A 17,731-nucleotide genomic window follows, 5' to 3' on the forward strand; every position below is an offset into this window, starting at 1 on the left:
AAAGTCAACTTTTATTAAAACTTTTCAAAACTATTTTCGATGTGGATCAGAACTGGACACACCGAAAATCTGTCACTGAAATGCACAACCCCAGATCCCTGCAACTGGAAAGTTGCCCCTAGTCTGAAGAACAATGCGGCACTTCATAGCAACGGAAAGTTGCCCATAGTCTGAGTAACTTTGCATCGTTGCGGCAACGGAAAGTTGCCCCTAGTCTGAACAGCACTGTACCGGAGATCACGATAAATGCTGGTGGATAAAGATGACTGAGATGATCAAAATGGACAGAGTTGATCGGGGAAAAGTTTATGACTGAACTTCAAGGTGAAGCTGCCTACGTATCCCAAAGATGGGAATCAAGCCTTACGTAGTTCAGGCTAAGGTTCACTCGAGTATTTTCACTCTCCTTTTGCGCTCTAACTTTTGCCAAGGCCGCCCTTTGCGGGTTTTCAACCTTGCGAGCTCAGTTTTTATATTTTCTAATTTTTTTGTGCTCTGAATTTTGCCTAGGTCGCCCTTTCGGGTTTTCGGCCTAGCGAGCCCCTCAAGGATAATATTTCTTCAACTTGTCCATATTGATCGGTTGTGAGAACTCCAAGCCATCTAGATCCATCAGAACCACAGCCCCACCTGACCAGATAGCCTTGATGATGTAAGGACCAGTCCAATTGGGTTTGAACTTGCCCCTTGGGTCGTGGATGGGAGCTCGGTTGTCTTTGAGCACCAAATCTCCTTCTTTCAGATTCCTAGACTTAACCTTCTTGTTGAAAGCCCGAGCGATTCTACGTTGATAGCCTTGGATGTGGTACAGTGCTTTCAGTCTCCTTTCATCAAAGAGCATGAGTTCTTCGAATCTGCTTTGCTGCCAATCTGCTTCGGCTATCTGGCATTCAGCCAATACTCGTAATGATGGGACCTCAATCTCAATGGGTAGAACAGCCTCCATTCCATAGACCAATGAATATGGAGTTGCTCCAGTAGAAGTTCTGATTGAAGTCCTGTAGCCCCACAGAGCAAATGGCAGCTTGTCTGGCCAATCTCGATAGGTTTCCACCATCTTCTGTAGTATATGCTTGATATTCTTGTTGGCGGCCTCAACTGCTCCGTTGGTCTGTGGCCTGTATGTAGATGACTTATGAAAAGCCACATTGTATTTCTCCAACAAGTCTATCACTTCTTTCTTGAAGTGGGAACCATTATCTGAAATTATTTCATTTGGCACCCCGTAGCGACAGATGATGTTGTTCCTGATGAACTTTGCGACATGCGACGCCTTCAACACTGCGTATGATTGGGCCTCGACCCACTTTGTAAAATAATCTATCGCTACTAGGATAAACTCATGCCCGTTTGACCCCTTCGGGGTAACAGCTCCGATCACATCAATTCCCCAGACTGAAAAAGGCCATGGCGAAGTCATGTTGTACAGCTTTGACGGCGGGATGTTCATGCGATTTGCATGGATTTGACATTTGTGGCATCGCCGAACAAAACCAATGCAATCCTCCTCCATGGTTGACCAGTAGTAGCCCTGTCTGAGGATCTTTCTGGCCAGCATTACTCCATTCATGTGTGCACCGCACTCCCCCCCATGGATGGCTTCCATCAGGCGTTTTGACTCTTCAGCTTCTACACAGAGCTTATGCATTCCCAGATGACCCCTTTTGTACAAATTTCCCCCGCAGATAACGAATTGAGCAGCCATTCTTCTGACAGCCCTCTTATCCTTGGCATTTGCCCCTAGTGGATATGTCTCCTTTTCCAAGAAGTTCCAGATGTCGTAGTACCAGGGGTTGCCGTCTTGAACCTCATCTATGGTGGAAATCGACTCGTATGCCGGCACGAACTTCTGATCAATAATGACTGGACGCATCCGGACTCCGGACGGGATGTCTATCATAGAAGATAGAGTTGCTAGTGAATCTGCAAACCTGTTGTTCTCTCTTACGAGGTGGGTGAAATTTAGCTTCTCAAACCGAGGAATTAACAGATCCAAGGTTTGGTGGTAGGTTATCATCCTTTCCTCTTTGACCTTCCAATCTCCTTTTGCTTGAGACACCACAAGGTTCGAGTCCCCAATGACGTCCACTCGTCTTGTCCCTAGTTCCAGGGCTGCTTCCAGGCCAGCAATACATGCCTCATACTCTGCTTCATTGTTGGAAACTTTGAACCGGAGCTTGAATGCTAAAGGGATACGGGAATCATCAGGCGCTATCAGCAACACCCCTATCCCATACCCATACTGGTTTGACGCTCCGTCAAAGTACATTGTCCAAGTTTCATCTTTGACGTGCAGAATGGCTTCATCTGGGAATAGATACTCAACCGCTTCATCCCCCTCAACCGGGTGGTCGGCAAGGAACTCCGCTACCGCTCTGCCTTTTACTGACTTGCGCGTCACATACTTCAAATCAAATTCGGAGAGCAACAGCAGCCAGCGAGCCAGCCTACCCGTAAGTGCTGGTTTCTCGAAGAGATATTTGATAGGATCCAAACGCGAAACCAACATTACTGAGTGGGCTAACAGGTAGTGCCGCAGCTTCTTGGTTGCCCATACCAAGGCCAAACAAGCCTTCTCCAGCGGCGTATAGCGGGTCTCGTAATCTAGCATCTTTTTGCTCAGATAGTAGATGGCTCTTTCCACTTTGTCTTCTGACTCCTGCGCGAGCATGCAGCCCATGGTAGTCTCAGTTACCGAAAGGTACAGTATCAACAGTCTCCCCGGCTCTGGCGGTGACAACACGGGTGGGTTCTGTAGATACTCCTTGATCTGCTCAAAAGCTACTTGACATCGGTCGTCCCACTGGAATTTCTTTCCTTTCTTTAGGAGACCAAAAAGTGGTTCACAAGTCAAGGTTAATTTAGAAATAAACCGTCTTATGAATTGCACTTTACCTAGAAAGCCTCGCACCTCCTTTTCAGTCCTTGGTGGTGGCATTTCTAAGATGGCCTTGATTTTGGAAGGGTCGACCTCAATGCCCCTTTGTGTGATCAGAAACCCTAGCATCTTCCCTGCTGTAACACCAAACGTGCATTTCTGGGGATTCAGTCGCAGCCGAAACTCTTTGATCCGTTGAAAGAATTTTTGTAAGGCGGTGTAGTGGCCCTCTCTATCTTTGGACTTGACAATCATGTCGTCCACATACACCTCGACCTCCTTATGGATCATATCATGCAATATTGTAGTCGCTGCCCGTTGATACGTAGCTCCAGCATTTTTCAACCCGAATGGCATCACTCTATAACAATATGTCCCCCACGGGGTAGTGAATGCAGTCTTCTCCCGGTCTTCGGGTGCCATTACTATCTGATTATAGCCTGAGAAACCATCCATAAACGAAAGCAAAGCGTGTCCTGCCGTGAAATCCACCAATTCGTCGATGTGCGGCAAGGGGAAGTCGTCCTTCGGACTGGCCCTGTTCAAATCTCTGAAGTCTACACAGACCCGAATTTTGCCATCCTTCTTTGGCACTGGAACTATGTTGGCCAACCAAGTTGGATATTCAGATACTAGCAGGAACCCTGCGTCAATTTGTTTGGTGACCTCTTCCTTAATCTTGAGGGCCCAGTCCGGGCGAATCCTTCTGAGTTTCTGTTTGACAGGGCGGGCCTCTGGATCAAGAGGGATCCGGTGCTGTACAATCTCAGGATCGATTCCAGGCATGTCTTCATAGGACCACGCGAAAACATCTTTGAAATCTTTTAATAAAGCGACTAAGCGCTCGCGCTCCTCTGAAGACAACGTGGACCCGATCTGGACCAGCCGCGGGTCCTTCTCAGTACCAACATTCACAGTAGTGATTTCATCCATTAAAGGTTTAACAAATCTCTCCTGCTCTTGATTAATTAATTGTTGCAAAACTGGGGGAATTTCTTCCTCGCTGTTTTCATCAAAATTTTGAAAATCCTGGTTTAAGCAATAAATCAAAGGCACAGAGAAATACTCGGAAACCACATCCACATCATTCTTATTAAGTACTTCCAAGCCGTCAGATTCTTCTGTTACAACAGACTCAAAAGAAAATGAAAAAGACGACCTAGACAGGACTGTGGTATCCGGGTTATCACTCCCAAGAATACCGGACTCAGACTCAGTCGAGCTGGAATCTGATTCTGACGTAGAAGATTCGGTAGAATCAGATTCCGGCTCACTACCTGACCCGGAACTGCTAGATAAAAAGCCTTCTTCATATTGCCAGATGAGAGAAGGTGCGATAGATGCATCCAAGATCGGCGCTGGAAAGCCCGCAGCTATTTCATCTCCAATCATAGAAACCGAAGAGTTATCCCCCAAGCACTCTTGGTCGATCGGAGGATCTGATAGTAGACTCGCCAGTGCTACCCCCATTTCCAGCTCTGTACTCTCAGGATCCACTGCTTCATATTGCTCAATCTCAGTTGGTGGGTCTGTCTGCGCTTCGGCAACGTCATCCCCAGATAATTGTATATCGAAGAAGATTTCAGAACCAGGCACACGCGTCCCCTCCGCGTTTAGCCATGGCTCCGGGAAGCCGCAGAATGGAAAATCTTCCCCCTCCCGGACGAAGCGTCCGTTTAGGGTACCCCAGATGGGCCTGTGCATTAAATCAAATGGCTTCCCGGCCTTCTTTGCCCTGGCCCTTCCGGCCATTTCTCTTCCTTTCCTTACCCAATCCTCCTTGGTGGGCAGATAACCCAGGCCAAAGGTGTGGGGGTTGTGTGGCACTTCGGCCAATACTGAGACGCCCTTCCGGCCACTTCTCCCTAATCCCATCCCAGGGGTATGTTTTAGCTTGTTCATGAGGTATATGGATTGTGCACTAACATACATGCCCTCATTCGCAGCCATGACATTCTGAACCACTCGAGCCTCGGCCAAAGTGAACCCTGATAAAAATACATCCTCCGTGCCGTGCTCAATCTCCAAGACAGGTGTAGACACCTCCGGCGGCGGATGGATTGATGAATTCCCAAAAACGATCGCTACCCCTTTCCCGTGAGGGTACTTTAGCATTTGATGTAGAGTGGAAGAGACTGCTTTGACCTGGTGCAACCACGGTCGCCCCAAAAGTAGGTTAAAGGTTGCGGGAACGTCCAAGATATGAAATTCGATACTGTGTTGTCCTGGACCAACCTTGGTTTGAATTTTAACAGTCCCCATCACCTCTCTGCTGGTATTATCGTATGCTCTGATCACTTGGGTGGTTGGGACGAAATCTACGGGCTTCAACCCGATTGCATATGCCGTTCTGGTCGGGCAGACATTAATCGCAGACCCGGTATCAACAAGTACCACCGGTATCCACTTATCTCTACATTCCACAGAAATATAGAGAGGTTTGTTATGACTTGTGCCCTCAGGCGGTAGCTCCTTGTCTGAAAAAGTTAATGCCGGGGAGCCTCCTCCCGGAAAAACCAGCCCGACCAGCTGTTCAGGCGTGGTGTCTATGGAGAGTTTGGACTTGTCCATGGCAGATAGGACAGCTTCTCTGTGTACTCGTGATGCCATTAGCAGTCCCCAGATGGAGATGTCTGCTTGTATTTTCTTTAATTGTTTCAACACAGCCTCGTCTTCGATCTACTTCTCCTTCTGTCTCTCCGCTTCTCTGTCTTTCCCAGATGCCTCGGGTTGGTCTATTTGTGGGGGCTTGAAGTACCGCCCACTTCTTGTCATGTGGTCCACTTCATCTAGATACCAAGTATCATTCGGCTGGTTATTCCCCCAGTCTTCATCGGTGTGGGCAAGACACAAATCGTCATCTTCCCACCACATTCCACTGGCAGCCAACAGACACCTGTCTGGCTCCGGTCCACTCGCACTCTCAGTGCTCTCTGTCCATATGCTCGCAGCATTGCTTGTCTTTGTGCACACAGCACTTTCGGTCCCCTCAGGGCCTTTTGCCTTTCTGGCTCTCTCAGTTTCCTCAAACTTTCCTTGCTCCAACTGCGTCAGTACAACTGTTTGTTCAATAGTTCCTACATCCGTAATGTCCATGTCCTGAGCGGAATTCTTAACACCGGCGCTCTCCGGCGGTACAACTTGATTTTCGGCCGTTCCGGCCACAACTGATACTTCCGCCCCTGCCGGGCTCTGTTCTGATTGGGCTTCCCCCACTGCATCCGGTTGATCTTCGAGCCATCCCGTGGCCTCCTCTGATCCCTCATAATCATTCCAGTTAATGGACGCATCCTCCAGCTCCTGATCATCGAGAAATTGCAAGTTAGCAAAATCCTCTTCTACGGTTGTTGGCTCATCTGTCCATAGCCCAGATCCATCCCCCCGGATCATGCATAGTTCTCCTGTCTCTGGCAATTCTACACTTAGCCCAATTCGGCTCGTTGATAGGATGTACTTGCTTGGATCATAGGCTCCCTCAGCAAAACTCTGCCCAGTCCCAGATTCAACAGACTCATTCTCTCCCAAAATCTGCCCTGCCCTGTCTTCGACGGTCACCACCACCGGTTCCGGTTGGGTTTTGGGGATGTCCACCATGCACAAAAGGTCAGTGCAATCGGGGAGGAGCACCTCCGGCTTGGGTAGATGGGTGGGGGTAATATAGATGCTAGGATCGTAAGACACGACCCCAATCTGGATGAAGTTAATTCTTTTGGGAGGAGGAGCTTGGTTATGTGATGGGAGAGGGTTGGTTGTAACATTGGGTTGATCGGGGGGTGCGATCACCTGTTTGTCAATAAGATCTTGGATCTCATGACGCAGTCTGTAACAACGGTCGGTGTCATGACCGTGTTATTGGTGGTATGCACAGTATTTTGACGGGTCATATGAGGGGGGAAGTGGATTTGGTAATGGTTTTGGTTCCAGGGGTTTTAAATGATTTTTCCTGATCAGTATTCCCAGAACCTTGGACAGGGGCATGTATAGTTGGGTGAAGGTTCTTTGGCCCCGGGGTTGGAATCGGTTGTTTTGTGAGTTACTTCCGGACGCGCCGGAGAATGGTGTGGCAGTCATGGGCCTTGGAGGGGGAGGGGGAGTGGTGGTGACCATACCAACTTCCGAGGCTCTTGTATTAGCAGCGCCGCTCGGGCCTGCATTGTTGTTACGGTTAAAGGTCCTCCTCGGTTGTTCTCTGTCCTGGTCAAACAGACCTTGCCTCATAGCATCTTCTATTTGCACCCCCATATCATGTAAATCTGCGAAAGTAGGGAAGGGGACCACAATCATTCTTTGCATTAACTTGGGGTGGAGATTGCGCACAATCATCCGGATTTGATCTCTGTCAGTGGGCCTTAAAGTCATCGTCGACGCCTTTGCCCTCCATCGGATCACAAAGTCCGAGAAAGATTCCTTAGGCTCTTGCCTTGTTGTTTCAAGATCACGGGTTGTGATCTCGATCTGAGTGTTATACGAATATTGTGTGACAAAGGCCTCAGCCATCTCATCCCAATTCTTCTTCACCTCATCCGATAATCTTGCGTACCAATGGGAGGCCACACCCGACAGGGTTCGGCCGAATAGTGAGAGCTTTTGTTGTCGTGTTAGGCCCATTGGCCGCAAGACATCCGCAAACAGTCGGATATGGACCATGGGGTCACCAGTCCCGTCAAAACGGTCTATTTGTGGCATTTTGAATCTATCGGGGAGTGTCACGGCCTCCTCGGTATATCCATCTCCGATATCCGGCATAGCCTTGGCCCCTTGGGATTTCTTGAAGAGCTTCTCCAGTTTGCTCAATTTCAGAGCTGTTTGATCAACCTCAATCTCGGATGGAGAGTCCGGGTGATTGGGTGTATGGACTTTGGACAGTTGTGGTGGAATCGGGGGCGGAGCTGGCCCCGTTGGAAGACTTGTGTCCTCTTGCAGATTTTGGATAGTCGGTACAGTATTCTGGGTGTTTGGAGGAACGTCCTGAATAGCAGGAGCCTTCTCAGGTAATGGGGCTCCGGCCGGGAGAGGAATTGGGTGTGAAGCAGATGCCGTGCTCTGTTGTTGCAGTCGGGTGATAAGCTCAGCTTGTTGGGTCATAATCTCGGCTTGTTGCTTAGCAAGCTCATCCCGGCGGACAGCATCTTGCTGCATGGCCCGCATAGTTTCCTGCATTTGGCGCATCATTTCCTCAACTCCTGTCGGTGTTGTCATACTGCTTCGATTTGTCTGAACTACTGGCAGATTTGTCTCAATGGGGATCTCAGTCCAACTGTCCACTAGTGGGGGATACCACTGTTCTGGTGCTCTCAATTCAGATGTACTGCGCTTCCTTTGCTTCCTTATTGTAACAGGGGGTAGAGAATGGAACACTGGCTGTCCGTCGATTAGATCCTCAGATCGATGGAGTCGACGACCTCGTGTCCAAGGTGCTTGGGGAATGCCTGTTGGGTCGGAAGCAATCGTGCTAAAACTGACCTAGCAAAAGATAAATAAAGCGAAAAGGAAATAAATAAACAGATAAACGGACGGCACAACAGCTTAAAATAAAATGCAAGACACACAGTCGGGCATAATCAACACACAATCAATAAGCTGAAATACACACTGCCCTCAAACACTGATTATTATCCCTGTATCACTATTCCCCAAAATAGAATCTGATATCCGCGGATAGCTGATCCTCAAATACTGGCTGATGCCCGCAGGCCTGATATCCATAAGACTGAACTGATGCCCGCAGGCTTAATGCTGACGATTCTGAACTGATGCCCGTAGGCTTGATACTGAAACTCACATACTGATCTGATGCCCGCAGGTCTGATATTGCCAATACTGAGCTGATGCCCGCAGGCCTGATGCCCAAACTCATATACTGATACATGCATTCCTGTAGAGACGCACTCTAAAGCACATAACAGATAAGTGAGAGCCAAAACACCCCTATGTTGGGGTAGGGTTTCCCTGTCCTATTGTGTCAGGAGCTAGGGTTTCACTATGCACGCAGTGGTTTCAAAATAACCTATAAACGGGTAAGCAACCTGTCCTAATTTGGAATGGTCACTATGGATCCGAATATGCACTAGGTCGAATGGTCAAAGAGGGTGCCCCGGTAAAACCGGGGTTTGTGTTCCCATACTGGCAGAGCCCACAACCGGTCAGCCTTATGGTCATGCCTTGACAAGACAAGCCTCCGGCAAACCGTTCAGGAATAGCAGATGGCAAACACGGTGTCCTAGGCGCACCAATGCAAATGCAATGCAAAGGAACACACAAGTGTAGCCAAAAACAGATATCATGAGTTCGAGTCAAGTTCTCTAAATCCCCAGCGGAGTCTCCAGAAACTGTAACAAGCCCGCGGGGGACCTCGCTACAGCTCGGACTCTCAAAGTTGTCACGGTTCTTAATCTGAACCAAAGAGTCCAAATCTGGCAAATCGTTTTGAGAAAACTGATTTTTTGAAAAAGTAGTGCCAAACATGGACTGCTTTGCCAGATACAGAGTCGCCACCTAAATATTTTATTTTGGGAAATTTAGGAAACCCTGACTCGGTGCCAAAAGGCCACGTGTCCGTCATCACCAAAGTTGCCTCGGCTCGGGAACTTGGGTACGATTGGGGAAGGTCACTTCGTGAGCACCCCCGCTCGCCCGGTCATAGACCGGCCTCTACTAACCATGATATCAATTTTTGAAAACATTGTGAGTTCTTATTCCGGTTATTAGCCTAGGTTACTATGTGATGCTCACAGCATATAAGTATAGACCGGGTCGCCCGAATTGGAACAAAACATTTTATGTTTGTTTTTGAAAATGGTTTGCTACCCGCAGGTAGGTTTGAAACATTTTGATGATTCATTCCAATTCAGATAACCCAACCTTCACCCACAGACATTCAGGCAGATATATCAGATAAGCACATAGCCTCATGGTAAGCATGCTATCATGGCATTCACTCACACGCATGCAAGGATGCTAAAGCATAAAACTCACCGAGTACTCCAAGCCAAAATAGAAACTATATTAGAAATCATGCATGATCCTAAGTGTACAGAAATGCCTAATGCAACACATGCAAAATGCAACTATAGTAGGCTCGGCTATTCTAAGATGGCATACGAAATGCTACAACTAACATGTATTCAACTTGGAATTGAAAGTACAATGCAGTTAATATGATGCGCCGAGCCCGATGCATGCAATACAGATGAATGATGCAAACATGCTGTCATACTGTATGCTAATTGAAATATGCCTTAATCTAACCATCAAAAGCAGATAAATAAAAGGGAGAAAGACGTGGGGTTGGAAGACATACATCACACTCACCCACACTTATTACAGTTGTGCCCTCACTCGGAGGGTCCGAATAAATATACAGTCCAAATATTACAGTCCCCAAAATAAAAGAATATTACAGTCCAAAATATTACAAAATCCTAATTAATTAATGAATTAACTAAAAAGCAAATAAACTGGCGTGCAAGCCAGGGACTGCCTTGCTTCTGGTGGATGATGCATGTCCGGACTGTCTTGCGCGGAAATCCACCAGAATGCCCCAATTAGCCTCTGTTTACACCTGTTATTTTTGAAAAGCGTGCCAAGTCCCGAAAAGTTGCTGATTCCTGATTTTGCTGCAACAGAGAGCAAGAAAGGGGCATAGCAATGTATTTGCACAAATATATGCATGTCTCGATTCTCGTGCCACCAATCGCGCATACCGAGGCATGATGGCCGAGGAATCGAAATGCATAACTCAATATAGGATGAATGCAAATGAAACTACAGCTAAAAAAAAAACCTAACTCCATCATGGATAATCCGGAGTGTCGGTGACTGGGGAATTGAAACACATTCCGTCACTCGGAGTACGAAATGTACCTCGTTTCCCGTGCCCGGGCTAACTCATATTCCGGACACGATGCAATATGCATGATATGCGTGAAATGCAACTAAGATGCAATCCTAACATATACAATGCTATGAAAATGAGATGTCTCGAAATGCGTGCACACGGGCACGCAAATCGAGAAAATGACAGAATGCACTGAAAATGAGGTGCCTCGAAATATGTGCACGCGGGCATGCAAATCGAGGCGATGATAGGTGTCTCGAAATACGTGCACGCGGGCACGCAAATCGAGGCGATGATAGGTGTCTCGAAATACGTGCACGCGGGCACGCAAATCGAGACGATGATAGGTGTCTCGAAATACGTGCACACGGGCACGCAAACCGAGGCGATGATATGTGTCTCGAAATACGTGCGCGCGGGCACGCAAACCGAGGCGATGATATGAAAAAAGACAAATGGGCTTATACCAACATGAGTGAGCCTCAGCCACACTCACATAGGATGCCGACGGATAAAAAAGGAGTGCCTCGAAATGCGTACACACGGGCACGCAAACCGAGGCGATGACAAAATATTATGAAATGACATGGAAAATGACAAATGGACTTATACTAACATGAGAGAGCCTCAGCCACACTCACATAAGATGCCGATGGCAGAAAATGAAGTGCCTCGAAATGCGTGCACACGGGCACGCAAACCGAGGCGGTGCATACCCAATGCAAATGACATGGAAAATGAAGTATGGACTTATACTAACATGAGAGAGCCTCAGCCACACTCACATGAGATGCCGACGGATAAAAACGGAGTGCCTCGAAATGCGTGCACACGGGCATGCAAACCGAGGCAATGATAAAATGTGATGAAATGTGGCAAAAATGATATGCAAGCATGCCAATGGAATTTCAGCACTAAAATATGGGGGAAAACAGTCCCGAAATGAGGCGAAATGACATGAAATGCAAGGAAATGTCCCGAAATGCAACATTAGGCACCCGAAATGACCTATAGCTATGCCAAACATGCACAATATGGATATGCAATGCAAATACAGAAGCTAGACAGTCCCAAAAGATGCACTTTTACAGTTATAAACATGGCCAAACAGCAAGCATAGGTAGGGGAGAAATAGCATGCAAGAATAGGGGCCAAAAGAGGGGTAATGAAGCAAGTGGTATAAGCAAAAGCCAAACTGAAAAATTTCTTTCTACAACACTGAAGATGGACCAAAAATATGAACATTTACAGTATATGGAAGCCTCAAAATCAGTATACAAACATTCTAAAAATATGATGCAAAATGAGGCTCAAAAGGTGCTAAAACATGAAGTATACAAAATAATCACCAAACAGAAAAAAAGTGTGAATGAAACATGAAGTATAGGCCGAAACAAGGCCACTTTCAGTTCGGACCAAGGTCCAAAAACAGAAGCAAAGAGGGCTACTAATTTATGCAAAAATGGGGCCAAATAAGGGATATAACTACAAGTGACACATAGAGACACCAAACAATGTTTAGCCCTTCTCCAATGTTGAAGAGGGGCTGAAAATATGCCTCATATCAGTTTACAACATGCTCGAAAATAAATTTCTCATGGGTCAAAAATTGCATGCAAAACTATGACATACAAGATGATCAATGAAGCAAGTGTATTATGGAGGGCTCAAACAGGGTTGAGCCCTTAATGAGAAGTGAAGATGAGCTCAAAATATGGCCCTTTTCAGTTAGGGCCGAAGCTTGAAACCAAAAAGAAATGAGGCTTAGAAATAGATCAAGGAAAAGGGTCAAAAGGATCAAAGTGTAACTTACCCTTGAAGATCCAAGCTTTTGTTGCTTCTTGGGTTGATTTGCAGCTTCTTTAGCCTCCAAGAATCCTCCCTTGCTGCTGGAAATGAGATGGTGGTGGTAGAGCTTGGTGGTGTAGAAGGAATGAAGGTTAAGAAGTTAGGGTTTTTTGGAGAATTGAGAAGGATGACAATGGAGTTTAGGGTTTGTGCTTGGAGAGGAATTTTTCTCACCCTCAAGAAGAAGACCCTCAGCTGGTTATAAGGTCAAGAAAGGGGTGTAAAAGGGGGATGAAATGGAGAGGAAAACTCTCCCACAAAATATCCCCTGGATACAGAAAATATCTGGGGGATATTGCCCAACAGCTGGAAATGGTACAGTGAGGAGAATACGGCCGGCCTCATACTTTTGCTGGAGGTGGCCGGCCGGCCACACCCCCTAGCCGGCCGGCTAGGGGTCAAAAGCGTCAAGGAGCTTTTCTGGCCGGCCAGATATTGGGGAGGTAGCCCTATGTGTGTACAACACAACCATGTAATTGAAATTCCAAGAAAGTGGGCCCAAGGGGTTCAACAATGGCTCCGAAAGAGGGGGTCAAAAGGGTCAAGTTGACTTACTGGCTGGCCATGAACTTTTAGGGGCCTCTCAGGTGTGTACATCACAGATATGTGGTTCAAAGTTCGAGAAAAAAGGTCCAAGGGGTTCAACAATAGCCCGGAAGAAAGGGGTCAAAAGGGTCAGGTGACCTTAATGGCCGGCCACCAACTTTTAGTGGCCTCCCAGATGTGTAGATCACAGATATGTGGTTGAAAGTTGGCAACACTAGCTCTAAGGTATTCAACATTAGCCCGGAAGTGCGAAAAACGGGCGCTGGGAGGCTCCGGAGGAGAGATAACTGGTTGCTGCAACAATTGCTGGCATCCCACCCTTCAGTGATCTTCCCTGTGATAAAACAGAGGTACCTGCCAAAAATGATCGAAAACCGTTGCAAAACGAATGTTCCGGAGCCAAAACACGCAGTTCGGGGTCCCGGAAATGGGTCGTTAAGCACCGAAAATGGTATTCGACCTCGAAGTGGGTTTCTCAGCCCCCAGTGTCCCTCAAAATGGATGAAATAAGATGTATGCCAAAAATCAGAGCAATAGGAGATGGTTAAGCGGTCCCGAACCGAGGCACACGGCCTGACGGCTCCGAAAACCGGGAACCGGACTCCGAAATGGGCAAAATGGCCTACGGCCACCAAATGTAGCCTACGGACATTGAGAGATGGTCTACGGGACGTCTCCCTTCCCTCAGGAAAAGAAACAGAGAAAACCGAGTCTGGTTCGCAAACCGAGACAAGGCACAGAAGAGGGTTCGGAAATCCAGAGGCAGGGCTCACGGCCGCAACTCTGAAGCTTCTGAACAAGCACATTATGCAACATCACCAAGCGCTCAATCGGTGACGTCTGAGTCTTAAGGTCGGTCAAAAATGGGGTGTCTACAACACCCTGTAGACAGAGCCTCTAAAGAGCATTTGAAGAGCTTTTCGGGACGGGAACCGAGGCATGCATGTTCAAACTTCTTCAACTTGCTGTGGCAGTATAGTTTAGAGTTTTACTTGCTAGTTAGAATTGAATTTGTAGTTAATTAATTTGTTAATTAGTTAAGTAATGTAATAATTAGTAAGTAGATTGCTTATTATTCAATTTGGTTGTGTAATAATTAGTTTAATTAGCGTAGCTAGTTGGCTAATTTATTCGGTCCCTCCGTCGAGAGGGTGAATTGTTGTAATAAGTGTGCGTGCGTGTGTGAATGTCTTCCAACCCCACGTCTTTCTCCTTTTTACTTAACCACTTACGATGGTTAGTTTTAGGACATATTTCAATTAGCATACTTATGCTTCGCATATTTGCATTCATTCGTCTTGCATGCATCAGGCTCGGCGCATCATATAAACCGCATTATATTTCAATACATTTACTTGAATACGTGTTCAACAGCATGTTATCAAGTTGCATCTCACATGACATCTTAGAATAGCCAAGCCTATTTCTAGTTGCATTTTGCATGTGTTGCATTAGCCATCTTAACATAGCTAGGATCATGCATTTGATTACTAACTAGCTTTTGTTTTGGCTCGGAGTACACTGTGAATGTTTACGCTTTAGCATCTTGCACGCGTGTTAGTGTTACCATGATAGCATGCTTGCCATGAGGCTAACTGCTTAAATGATATAGCTGCCTGAATGCCTGTGAGTGAAGGTTGGATTACTTGAATTGGAACAATTCATCGAAATGCGAGTTTTAAGCCCACTTGAGAGTGGCAAAATCATGTTTTCTTAATCCCACTTGAGGGTGGCAAATCCACGTCTTAGCCTACTTGCGAGTAGCATCTTCAAACCCATTTTCAAACAAACAAACATGAGATGTTTTGTTCCAACTTAGGCGATCTAGTCTATACTTGTGTGTTGTGCGCATCACATAGTAATTCTAGCTAATAACCGGAATAAGAACACATGTGTTTTCAAAAATAAGATATCATGTTACTAAAGGCCAAACTTTAGATCGGGCGAGCGGGGGTGCTCATTGCATGACCTTTCCCTCTCGTACCCAAGTTCCCGAGCCAAGGCAACTTTGGTGATGACAGACACGTGGCCTTAGGCACGAGTCAGGATTTCCTAAATTTTCCAAAAATAAAACATTTAGGTGGCGACACTGTATCTGGCAAAGCAGTCCATGTTTGGCACTTCTTTATAAAAATCAGGTTTCCAAAACGATTTGCCAGATTTGGACTCTTTGGTGATTTATCGATCTTGCATTGCACTTTGTGAGATTAGATTCAGAACCGTGACATTTGAGTCCGAACTGTAGTAGCTAATGAACGAAACCGGATTTCGTGCCATTTCGCACGCGGAGCCCGGGACGTTCGGGCACCTCAACAGCTAGTGTAAAAATTGAATTGAAACCATAAATAAATATACATACACACATCTCTCTCTATATATGGAATTTTGTCTTCCTAAGCTTCAAGCTAAATTAGTATCAACGTACTTCTAACAGTCACTGATTGTTATAAAAAAAATAAATAATAGATGCCTCACTCTCACTGATTCAAATGAAAGTCTCCACCTCACTTGGTCACTGAACCTTCTCATTCTTCTCTCCATTGCACCCTCCCTCTCTCATACAATCTCTTTTCTTTCTCACTCCTCTCTGACTTTCTCACTGGTCTCTCAGGCTCTCTCTCTCCCCCTTTGTCACCTCTCTAACTCTTGCTCTCTTCTCTCTATCTCCCCCTCTCCCTACCCTAGATGAGTTATATGAATTTAGATGTATTGTAAGGTTGGAGTTTTTGGTATAAATTTGTTTTCATGAGAGGTGAGCAGAAAGTTAGTGAATTTGTTGGGTATGATAACATTTGTTTACATGTTATTAAAAATCTCGCGAGTCATGTAAATTTTTTTATCATATAATTTTAGAGCTCTAAAAACCTCTATCATAGACAGTAATAGCTAGTATTATATATCATAAAATTTTAATAGAATGAACTTAGAGTTTTTCCAAGTATTTGCACAAAAAAACTGTCCAGACCTTTACACAAACATCTTGCGTGCAAAAACCTCCTGTCATTACAAAGACAAAAAGTAGAATCAACAATTTGACTGTTGTGAGAGATACACACACAAATAAAAATAAAAATAAAATCCACGCAAAAAGCCTTAGCTAGGAAATAAACAAAATCCCAAAAAAAAAAAAAAAAAAAAAAAAACAATTTGATGAACATTTGATGAAAGGATTGAAGATGGTTGAGTACTATCAAAAAGAGGTTAATGATTGGAGATGCTCTTAGTAGCAAATAGTAAATAACAAAACCTAATCAATCTTAATTCAAGATATTAAACTGCAAATTTCATATAGATGTAAAGAAAGAAAATACAAAATGTAATCATTATAAAATAAATAGCTAACATTCATAACAGAGTATGCACAATGGCTTCGATTTGAACTACATTTCTACAATTATAGATGCATGAGCATGAGTGTAAGTTCAGATACTCTAAAAACCTTTCATTAAGCTCACCTATCAATTTTTTCTTTCGATGCAGGATCTTTTCATATAGATTCCATGATAAATGAAAGACAAGAAACATAAAAACAAATCTTTTCATATTTGTACTAGGTGTTTAAATAATGTCATAATAAATTCTATTATGTTTCACTTCAACTATTCCGAACACTCCACAACCCTCAAACCCATAGACATAGATAGAAAAAACTGAGAGAGCATCAACCACAAGACAACATGGAAAGTAAGAGTACCTTATCTGTGCCATAATATTGAACTATGTTCTCATGCTCAAACTGACTAAGAAGAGCAATCTCCTGAACAAAACATAATAAAACAAAACACAGGTGATGAGAAGAGCAATCTCCTGACCCATTTATCAAAAAACTGCAGTAGATAAATTAGGGGAAAGCACATTGACAACATCCACTAACATAAAGCAAATATTATGAATATATAACCATTGACCTATATATTCAACAATTTATGCATATGCTTAAAAAGGTATTGCTGCTCAGAATTCACAATAGAAATTTTTTTTATCAAGAATTGAAATATAATCTCAACAAGTTAAAATGCATATAAATATGGCTTCAATTGAAATGATCCAGGGGAAGAAGAAAGTGCGAACAAAGCCATTCTCTACTGAAAATTGTAACTAAATGAAATGAAACCAAGAAGAACATATCGAGTACCATTGAGGAAACTGCGCAGAACAGAATTCCAAATGAAATTGAATGCATCGATCATAAGAAGAAATTGCGAAGAACAGAAATCGCGAAGGGCACATGAATGCATCATTCCAAACCCTAGCAAATAATGAAACGAAGACGAAACGAATTCAAATAGTAAGAAGAAACCATGGGAGAGAAGAAACAGGGAGAGGCGAAGAGAGAGAGAGAGAGAGAGAGAGAGAGAGAGAGCCAACCTTTGGTGTAATGGGTAGAGTCCTAATACCACCGTTAAATTTTTAAGGAGAAATGTGAGATTGAAAGTAAAACGCTATTACCTATACCAATTAGTTTAGTAATATAGTAGGCTATCACCCGTGCTATGCACGGGATAATTATAGATATTTATATTTGTTTTAGAATATATAAATTATGTTTTTTAAAAAAAATTTCTTATCACTAACCATAATGTATGGGAGAAGTTGAAAAACGTATTGCAGTAACTATACAC

The 17,731-nt window shown here is 44.8% G+C and overlaps 1 long non-coding RNA gene across 1 annotated transcript in view; it reads right to left on the bottom strand.

The window, feature by feature from the left end:
- Window positions 1-17,414, bottom strand: part of LOC145801906 (uncharacterized) — a 39,591-nt gene extending 22,177 nt beyond the window's left edge. Inside the window, exons 1-2 of the long non-coding RNA XR_014343734.1 lie at window positions 17,245-17,414; window positions 16,804-16,866 (exon numbers count right to left, since the gene is read on the bottom strand). This is a non-coding gene — a long non-coding RNA (uncharacterized LOC145801906). The remainder of the gene's footprint in view (window positions 1-16,803; window positions 16,867-17,244) is intronic.
- Between the last annotated feature and the right edge of the window lie 317 nt (window positions 17,415-17,731).

Source organism: Camellia sinensis, chromosome 11 (assembly GCF_055761805.1).
Source record: "Camellia sinensis isolate YWXY chromosome 11, ASM5576180v1, whole genome shotgun sequence".
NCBI classification, from domain to species: domain Eukaryota; kingdom Viridiplantae; phylum Streptophyta; class Magnoliopsida; order Ericales; family Theaceae; genus Camellia; species Camellia sinensis.